This window comes from Microtus oregoni, unplaced genomic scaffold (assembly GCF_018167655.1).
Source record: "Microtus oregoni isolate MIOR12 unplaced genomic scaffold, Mior012 000004F_ref0000308, whole genome shotgun sequence".
NCBI classification, from domain to species: Eukaryota; Metazoa; Chordata; class Mammalia; order Rodentia; family Cricetidae; genus Microtus; species Microtus oregoni.
Genome location: NW_024543063.1, coordinates 13,563,277 through 13,573,684, shown reverse-complemented (window position 1 = coordinate 13,573,684; position 10,408 = coordinate 13,563,277). Strand labels below are relative to the sequence as shown.

The 10,408-nt window shown below is 43.1% G+C and overlaps 1 pseudogene; it reads left to right on the top strand.

Moving 5' to 3' along the window:
- Positions 1-9,281: 9,281 nt before the first annotated feature.
- On the top strand, positions 9,282-9,679 carry LOC121446750 (annotated as a pseudogene).
- The last annotated feature ends 729 nt before the right edge of the window (positions 9,680-10,408 follow it).

The window sequence follows — 10,408 nt, the reverse complement described above, 5'->3', positions numbered from 1 at the left end:
TCGTGGTGGGGGTGAGAGGTTTTGTCTTGGAGATCCACTCTGGGTGGCTGTACTTGGCCTGGATCTTTTCATGTTGCTGTGGCATCAGCAGGAACCAGGAAGGGCAGGCTGTGTTCCCCAGAGCCAGCCCCAAAGTGAGAAACAGCTAAGCTCTGTTGCTACAGAGATAAGGGAAGTGAGCAGGTACAGCCTTGCCACCGTGGGTGGGAGTGAGGACGGCCTATTCCAGGTGGCCTCGGGCTTTGTGTGTGCTTGATGATGACACTGCCACCGGACTGTCCTTCCTCTTCTCTGGTTCCTCCCTGCCTCTCCTAGTCCAGAATCCTGGTAGGAAGGGCTGGCATGTTCCCACTCCCTTTCCTGCTTCCCCCTGCCTTCCCACGCCAGCACCTCCATCTTTCACTTCCTGTCTGCATCTCCTACGTTGCTCTCTGAATCGGAATCCATGTTTCCCAATGGTACCTTTCCTGGGTCTCCAGGCAACCTTCCTCCGTCTGCATTGGAACACGACCTGCTCTTTGCTACAGTGGCGGAGAGTGGAGGGTGGAGACCACAGGGCCATCCCTCTCCAGGAATCTTCAGGGATGGGAAGGGGTGGCTTTTAGAGTGTAGAGAACCACAAGAGGACTCTGGAGTGTTCAGGCAGGGCTCGGAGTCTGAGGTCACAACGCTAACATTTTACAGCATTTTCATGACCTTCTGGCGCCCTCCAGTGGCCAGCTAGGAAATTGTGGCTCTTCCAAGAGGAAGTGGGCAGATGCTGAGCCAGCCACCACCGCCCCTCCCCCCGTCCCTCCCCGCTATCATTAATTACATGCTGAAGGCTGAAAGTAATTGGATACTTAGATGTAGGTTGTTCATTAAAAGCTCTTGGGAGCGGCAAGGACCCAGTGGTCTCACTTCTTACTCCCAGTCGCACCAGAGCTCATTCAGCCTAGATGGTCAACCTGTGTGGGGCAGGACTGAAGTCCAGCTGGGTGGTAGGAGCCAGTGAGGAGCCCCGAATGTGCTCAGTGGGAGGAGCCCTGGGTGGGCAGTCGGTGACTGGGACACATATGTCCTCTTTACCGCCATTCTCTGGGTTGGTTGGCATCCCTGGTACTCCCTTCTGACCCATCACTTCCTGGACCCACAGGTCTGTCTGTCCATCCTCCCACAGTAAGCCTACTATTGCGCCTCTATTTCAAGCTGGCAGGGCAGACAACATGTCTTCTACGGCAAACCGTGCAGTGTTGGGTTTCACATAATTCGCCACCCCCAGGCTCTACTCCTCCTCCCCTCCCGCCTCCTCCTTGGGCACCCTGGTGGAGTCCGGAGTAGAGGGGTCTTTAGGCTGCTTTACTCTCGCAGTTCCAAGGAAGAAGCGGCAATGATCTTCCACTCCCCTTGCTCTCTTGCCCCCACAACTGCCCAAGTCTCTACAAAAGTGAGGCAGAATCTGATGGAAAAATAGCAACTTATAAAAGCCACACAGCACCGTGGCAGGGTTCTCTCTCGCAGGCAGTGGCTGTAAACACAAGCACAGGTCCAAGTGGCCATCACTCTGCTTCACCCTGCAGTGACCCCTCCTGTGCCTGTTCTGTCCCCAGGCTCAGCTCTGTCCTCACTCAGACACTCCCAGGTGGCTAACTGTTCAGGTCTGTAAAATGGGCTAGTCACAACGAGTGAACCAAGCTCTGAGGTGTGACGTAAATAGCTTGTCTGGGTTTGTATGTGGCCTGCAGAGAAATGGGCTTCTTATTGAGTTACTACAATGTCAGGCTCTACCTGACATGCATAGGATCTCATAACATACATACACATATGTATATCTATATATCTATATCTATATATCTATGACCTCCCTAAATTGGCCATTCTACTCCCGGTTCACAAAAAAGGCCTACAGATAAATGAAAATTCTGTTAAAGGACTGCGAAGAGATTTGAGTTCAGATCTGAATATATCCAAAGACTTTAGGCATATCTGCAACATCATAGATTGAACGGAGGCAGAACATGCGGAAGGTTGGGAGTTGAGAAGGCATTAAATTCTATGACCCAGAAGACTGGATGGGAGAGAGGGGCCAGGCAGCAAGGACAGGGCTCAGAGAGACTTGGGGCTTGTGAGGTCTTTGTAACCTTGTTTCCCTGCAAAGCAGGGCTTCTGACTGAAGCCTTGGTTGGGCCACAGATCGGGGAAAGGAATCCTAGAACGGCCATCAGGAGGCTGTCAGGGCTGGTCACCATCTCCGGGGCCTGGGCTTGAGCTTTACAAGAAAACAGGATCCTGAAAGCAGAAGCTGGAGGAACCCCGAAGATGGTACTGGGGAGTCAGCATGCCACTTCACCTGCCTCAGGAAGGTCTGGCGATGCTCTGGGTTCGGTGGGCAGGCAACAGGTCACACGGGGAGGAGAAGCTAGGGAGGCAGGTCCTGCAAGTTAGGTCCTGAGTCTGCCAGCTCCCTGCTGGTGGCTTACAAAGCAGGATTCCCTCCTTTTGAAAAAGCGGAATGAGCCTTGTGCCTCTTCCTCACTTCTTGTGCACCTAGAATAAGACAGGAAGGAACCAGTTTTTCAGAACTGTAGAGACATGGGAAAGAGGACAGTGTCCTCTAGTGGCAATAGCTTGGTACTGCAACTCAGAAGCCATAAGAACCAATAAACCCCAGATGGTAGCTACAGGTTGTCCGACCACTCCTCCCTCCTTCTTCTGTGTTTGTATCCTTTCTCCCTAAGTAAAACCCTCCTGTTTTGTCCATTTCCCACTCAGATCGCTTGTAACCTGCTCGTCCCCTCTCTGTTGCCGCCCTCCCCTCCCGCAATGGTCCCGTTTTACTTTCCCAATTTCTGAAGTTATTGAAGAAATCAAAATGGCCAAGAAACACCTAAAACATGTTCAACTAGGGGAATGCACATCAAAACAACAACTTCGAGATTTCATCTTACTCCAGTCAGAATGGCAAAGACTGTTAAAACAACTGGCGGCAAATGATGGAGGGGGTGTGGGGGAAGGGGAACCCTTATTCGCCATTCGGATTGCAAACTGGCCCAGCCACTCTGGAAATCAGTGTGGAGAATCTTCACAAAGCTAAAGATAAACCCACCCTCTGAGCCACCTCTGCCTCTCCTTAGCATCTGCACCAGGGCCTGATTCTGTGATCACACTCCACGGGTTCTGTTCAGCCATGCTCATTGCCATTCTACCCACCGTTGCTAGGAAGTGGGAACAGCCTACATGTCCTTCAACTGACCAACGGATAATGAAAATGAGGTACGGCTTCACTAAGGAATACTACTTAACTGTAAAAAAAGGCATAAAACCATAACATTTGCATGGAGTAATTAGATGGATTTAGATGCAATTAGCAAAGATTTTTTTGGGTGAGGTAACTCGAACCCAGAAAGACAGATGCTACATGTACTCTCTTATCTGAGGGTTCTAGCTCCACCCAAATCTTCAGATGTGAGCATGCAACCTGGAGTAGCTTGAGAAACCAGAAGAGTAACAATTTAAAAGCAAGGTATTTAATTTCATGTGGGTGAATGTTTTGCCTGCATGCATGTGTGTGTTCCATGTATGTGCCTAGTGTCAACGGAAATGAGAAGAGGGCTGCAGAACCCCCAGATCTGGAGTTAGGGGTGGCTGTGAGGCATCATGTGGGTGCTGAGCATGGAACCTAGGCTCTCTGCAAGAGCAGCAAACGCTCTTAACTGCTGAGCTGTCTGTCCAGTCCCACAGATATCTTTCTGCAGGGTTCCCTTCAGGGACTCTGACCCTGCCACACATTATCTGGTTTCGTGGGCTTTCCTTAAACATCCCAGTGGACGCCTCCATGACTCAATAACTCCTTCATTCTGCATGTCTGTAAAATGTAGATGATGTCAAGTTCTGTCACCAGCTCAAGCAGTAGCTGGGCCTCCTTGGAGCATTGCTCCAGTGACTTTTGAGTGCCTGGACAGCGGAACCTGGGAAGCTCAATCCTGGGTGGCCGGCCTGTGTGAGCAGAAGACCACATGGGTACTCTTTTTGTTGTTAAAGAAAGTATCTTCAGAATTATTGTTTAAATTTTTCTTAATTTTTTTGGGGGGGATTGTAGAGATGGTTCAGTGGCTAAAAGCGTTGACTATTCTTCCAGGGGAGCAGGATTCAATTTGCAGTACCCAGGGACATCTCACCACCATCTAGTTCCAGGAGATCAGGCGCCCTCTTCTGGCCTCTTTAGGTAAATAGATGGAATTAGAAAATACATTGAGTGAGGTAACCCAGGCCCAGAATGATGAATGTCGCTTGATGTACAGGCAAAACACCCATACACATAAAAAAGAAATTAGGACCTTAAATTTTTGTTTTTTTTTAAATTAAAATATGACTGCATCATTTTCCCTTCCCCTTTCCTCTGTACACCCTCCTGTGGACTCTCCTCTCTCTCTCTCTCTCTCTCTCTCTCTCTCTCATTTCATAGCCTCTGAACTCTTTCTTATTTAATTGCTGTAACACATGTATTCCTAAACATATAAATATTCATATATTATTATATTATATATAATATAATGTTGCTTGTATGTCTATGATTTCGGGGTGACCGCTGGTATTGGATAACCAGTTGAGGGGCTCTTCCCTGAGAGTTTCTCCTGCTCTCAGTGTTCCTTAGTTGTCTGGAGTTCTTCACCTAGGGTTGGAGACTTCCTCCTTCCATGTTAGCAGGCGGTTCCCAGAGCGAATGTCACTTACCTGCTTTTAGGTTTTGTTGCTTGTGATTCCCCATTCCTCATGGTCATCCTGTTTCCTGATGGTTAAAGTTAGAGATTATTTAGTCAGCTTCTGCTCTAATTGATGAGAACCCAATCACTTGCTGTTTTACTTACATTGTCGGGTCCATCATTGAAGAAAGTCAGGGTAGGAACTCAAGCAGGGCAGGAACCTGGAAGCAGGACTGATGCAGAGGCCATGGAGGGGTGCTTCTTCCTGGCTTGCTCCTATTGACTTTCTTATAGCACATGGGACCAACTGCTTAGGGATGGCACTGCCCACAGTGAACTGGGTCCTACACCAATCACTAAGCAAGAAAATGCACCACAGGCTTGCCCACAAGCCAAATATAGGAGGGGCATTTTCTCAACTGAGGTTCCCTCTTCCAAAATGATTCTAGCTTTGTTGAAGTGATATAAAACTAGCCAGCACAACATTCTGTTGATACAATTACTTTCCGTTTTCTCCCTCATTTGTGGTATAGCTGTATATAAGGGATATTTGTAATTGGATTTTTCTTTGGGCCACCAGCTCACAAATAATGACATGGAGACTTATTATTACTTATGAAAGCATGGCCTTAGCTTAGGATTGTTCCTAACTAGTTCTTATAACTTAATTAACCCATATTATTTAATCTATGTTCTGCCTCTTGGCTCTTTACCTCATCTTTGTTCCACCCATCCTGCTTCCTCCATGTGTCTCGTTGGTGACTATGCCTTTTTTCTTCCCAGAGTTCTCTTTGTCCCGAAGTCCTGCTTACACCTCCTGCCTAACTATTGGACATTCAGCTTTTTATTAGACCAATCACAGCAATGCATCTTCACACAGTGCACATCCCCCCCCCCCCCCCAACAGCCTTGTCTTGTTCCTGATTTTAGTGGAACCTCAATATCTATCTCTGGGTTTTTATTATTCATGCTACATTTGGCACTCAACATTTGTGGTATGAATTCACGAGGAAGTCATTTACCTGTGGCTTTACAGCTACCGGCATAGGCCAGAGCTACATGTGGCTGGAGTCACTGCTCTATCAGCTAGAAGAAAGCTTTCTTCTTTCCTGGAGGGCTCCCCCTGAACCCCTTTCTTGGGCTGCTGCAAAACTAGGTAGCTGCCTTCAAATCCAGTCAGACTTTTATTGTTCTTTGCAACAGCAATCAGCCTCACATCTTCAGCAACATTGTCAGCCGATTTGGAATTCTTAAAGGGAGGAATTATTTAAGAGCACTTCCCCCCTCCCCCACATTAAAGAATGGGGAAAACCATGACAATGGAGGGATTTGGATCTTTGTATGACAATACGCTACACAGTTTGAAACTGGAATGATTAAATGAGAGAACTGATTTTGATTGAAGAGAAATCACAGGAGGCACACGTGGATTATGTGGATCTGAATCTGAATCTTAACTACATTCTGGTCATATCACCCTCCAAACATTCCCTTATAGTAATTTTAATACAGAGAGAAGATATTATCTTAGAATGGATCGAGCAAAAATTAAAAGCTTAAGTGGAAAAAGTCTCTGAGTTAATTCTAAAAGGAAAATTAAGACTTGGTCAATTAATAGAAATAGACCCAGCAGAAATTATAGTACCTTTTAATAATGGTGAAATTAACAAATTATGGGCAGAAAGTGAACCCTGGCAAAGAGCTTGTAGTAAGTTTTTGGGAGAGATTAACAACAACTATCCCAAAAGCAAGAGAATTCATCTTATAAAGAGAACTAACTAACTGCATCCTTCCTCACATCTAACAGGGCATATAACAATAACTGGAACCCTACATTCTATACTGATGCAAATAAATCAGGAAGGGCAGGTTATAAATCAGAAAATGTAAGTAAAATGGATCAAAGCCCTTATGATTCTGTCTAAAAAGTCAGAGTTATATGCTATTCTCTAAGGGATTTTAAAGAAACTCTCAATACAGGTACCAATTTGCAATATACAGAAAGAGTTGTTTTACATGTTGAAACCACTGAGTTTATACCAAATGATACAGAATCAATTTTATTATTTATTCAGTTACATGATATAATCAGGAATAATCCCATACACATAGCACACATCTGATCTCATACAGGTCCGCCAGGTTGTCTAGCACAAGGTAATGCAGAAATCAGTCAATTATTGATTGGAAATGTGTTGAAAGCCTCAGAATTTCATGAAAAAAAATCATGTCAATAGCAAAGGTTTTAAAAAAGACTTTTCCATCACATGGTAGCAAACTAAGAAAGTTATGATGAACTTTCCTACCTGTTCTTTATACAACCAAAATTTAAAACCTGCAGGAAGTAGCCCAAAGGATGCCCAAAGAAGTAAAATCTGGCAGATGGATGTGTTCCATTTTGTATAATTTGTAAAACTAAAATATGTACTCAACATCATTGATACCTATTCAGATTTTCAGTGGGCAACTGCTTTGAGTTTAGAAAAGGCTGATTTGATAATCACACATTTGCTATAAGTTGTTGCCATCATGGGTATATCTGTACAGATAAAGGCAGACAATACTCCAGCATATGTCTCTAAGAAAATTAAACAGCTTTTTATTTATTAGCATATAAAGCATATTACAAGTATGCCACACAATCCTACAGGCCAGCAGTTACAGAAAGAGCAAATTGAACTCTAAAGGATTTTTTTTAAATAAACAGAAATTGATGAAAAATACCTTCAGATATAGACTGCATAATGCTTTATTAACCCTGAACTTCCTAAATGCTAATGAGAAAGGAACAACAACTGCGGAGAGACATTGGATAGTAGAAAAAAATGTGGAATAAAATCAGCCAGTGTACTTTAAAGATTCACTGACCTCAGAATGGGAACCAGGATGTGTGTTACATTGGGGAAGGGACATTGCTTTCGCTTCCATAGGAGAAGAAAAGCTATGGATACCATCAAAATTGCTAAAGATTCAATTTGAGCAAGAAACACCTTTAATTAGAAGAGATAATAGTTCATCAAACAACATGGCCATTTCATCTAAACTAACCTATAAAAATCACAAATGCTTTTCACTTGATCAGATATAACTTGCCAAAAGAGAATCTCCCCCAAATTAGGGTTGGAGAAGTGTTTTGTTTCCGTCTTTTCAGGTGAATGAAGACGTTCAGCTAAGGAATCTGAACTGGACAAATGAGACATCTGAAGAAAAAGCACAAATGACCAGAAAAGGTGTCTCAAGGAAAAGAGTAAATGGGCCTATTGGTATATCACATTTCCATCAGGATAAAATCTCATAAATCTTCCCAAATGTTTGTTTCTGCTGTTTTCTTCAGACACATAATGCAAATGGTTTTTTTTGTAGTCTCAGTCCAATTAAAGACTAAAGCTGGCTTTGGAGCTGGAGTGTGACTTTCTTCTTCACTAAACCCAAGCATGTGTATTAAAGTGAAATCCAAAATCTCTGTCTCTTGTCAGAAGAGTCACCTGATATGGGATAGAAGAAAAACAAAAATTTAAGGACTATTTTATTGCTACTAATCTCATAATCCTTCAGTTTTATATTGACTCCTTAACAGTTTTCTTTCCTTTTTTTTTTTTTTTTTTTTTTTTTTTGGTTTTTCGAGACAGGGTTTCTCTGTGGTTTTGGAGCCTGTCCTGGAACTAGCTCTTGTAGAGCAGGCTGGTCTCGAGCTCACAAAGATCCACCTACCTCTGCCTCCCAAGTGCTGGGATTAAAGGCATGCGCCATCACCGCCCGGCAACAGTTTTCTTTAGGTATAAAATTTATATGATTAACATGTACATATAAATCTTATGTAATATAATATATATAATATAATAATTTACATTTTATATTATATATAATATATATTAACCTTTTGTCATGATATTAATGGTCATATAGAGTACTTACTAATTCTAGAAAAAGATTTCATCTACCTTCCTATACATGATTTTGGGTTTGAGTCTCCATCAGTTTTCTGCCTTGAACCATGAGCACTCCAAGCAGTGACCTTTGTAGCCTCCAAAAGGAGGATAGGTCCCAGAATGATGATTCCTCCAGGACTATGATAACATCACAAAGCTGAAAACACCACCTAAAGATCAACTTTTGGACTCCACACTGTTCAGAACAATTTCAAGGTGGCTTGCTGAGGCAACCCAGCCTAATAGACTGCTCTGGCCAGGACTTGAGACAAGCCCTGCACTTTCCCATTACACTCAGACTTGACAACAGTGATACAGATAATTCTCCCAGGACTTGAAAATTAGTCCAAATTTTTCTTTTCAGGATCTCCTAGAGATACCATCACCCCCAGAGAGCAGGAAGAAAATTTAAGAAAATGATGCCCACATTCCCAAGAGGTGGGATGGGTGATTTTTGGTCATTCAACGGATCATGAATATTTATCATTGTTTGGGGGCTGTTGGTCATAATTTGTTATTGGTTACAGCCAGGAGAAAAGTTGAACAAAGGAGATTAGATTCAGAGTTCTATTTTTTGAAAAGAAAAAAAAGGGAATATAAATATGATAGGATAAAAGGGTGGATTATTGAATTGACTCTGAAAAGATAAAAGGAAGGATATAGGTTTTCTTGACTCCATCTTCGTGGCAGCAGCCTCGGCGTCCGCGGGTTAGTCGCCAACATGCAGCTCTTCGTACGTGCCCGGGAACTACACACCCTCGAGATGACCGGCCAAGAAACGGTTGCCCAGATCAAAGCTCATGTGACCTCACTGGAAGGCATTGCCTCGGGGGATCAAGTCCTGCTTCTGTCTGTCAAGGAGGAGGAGAAGGAGGAGGAGGAGGAAGAGGAGAAGGAGGAGGAGGAGGAGGAGGAGGAGGAGGAGGAGGAGGAGGAGGAGGGCGACGGATGCAGTACAACCGTCGCTTTGTCAACGTTGTGCCCACCTTTGGCAAGAAGAAGGGCCCCAATGCTAATTCCTAAGTCCTATTGTGATCCTGGCAGTCTAATAAAGTCCCTTTGTCCAAACATAAAAAAAAGGAAGGATATAGATATGATAAGATAAAAGGTCAATTATTTAATCAACTTTTTAAAAAGCAACACTAATTTAAAATATTTTATATGGGATTAGACTTTTGTATATTGTATACAAATTTTGTATATTGATACAAATTTAAGATTAATTTTGTTAGAACATATTGTACATACATTTCTACTCTTGTTCAAAGTATTGTACCTATCCAATTTATTTAATTATGTAATGCAAATTTCTAGTTCTTGACAATTATTATTGCCAACTGTTTAGAATAATAAGGCATTGCAGGTTAGTAGTTAATCACCTATTACTATCAAATTTGTAGACATATTAGGTATGTTTTCAAGGTCAAACAAAGATATAGTTTAGATAGATAGGTCATCTTCAGGTACTTCAGAGATGTACAGAATATGACATTTAAGATGTTTAATAACATAGGCTCTTTTTTATGACAATGAAACACATCTGCTTCTGGCAACATTAATCTACTTTAAAGAAGATGATGGGCATCAAAGAAACTCCACATGGAGTTTACTTTCTTTGTGGCAAATGTAATCCACTGGCTAAGAAAATGCCCTTGCCTCGACTGCTGACAGTGTGCTGTCCAAACTGGACAAACAGGACACAAAAGAAAGTGACTGCCAAACATTGTCAAGACAAGGTGGGACAGAATATCCTGCTTCACAGAAAATTCTGTCAGATATGCTAGACCTGTAAGCCAA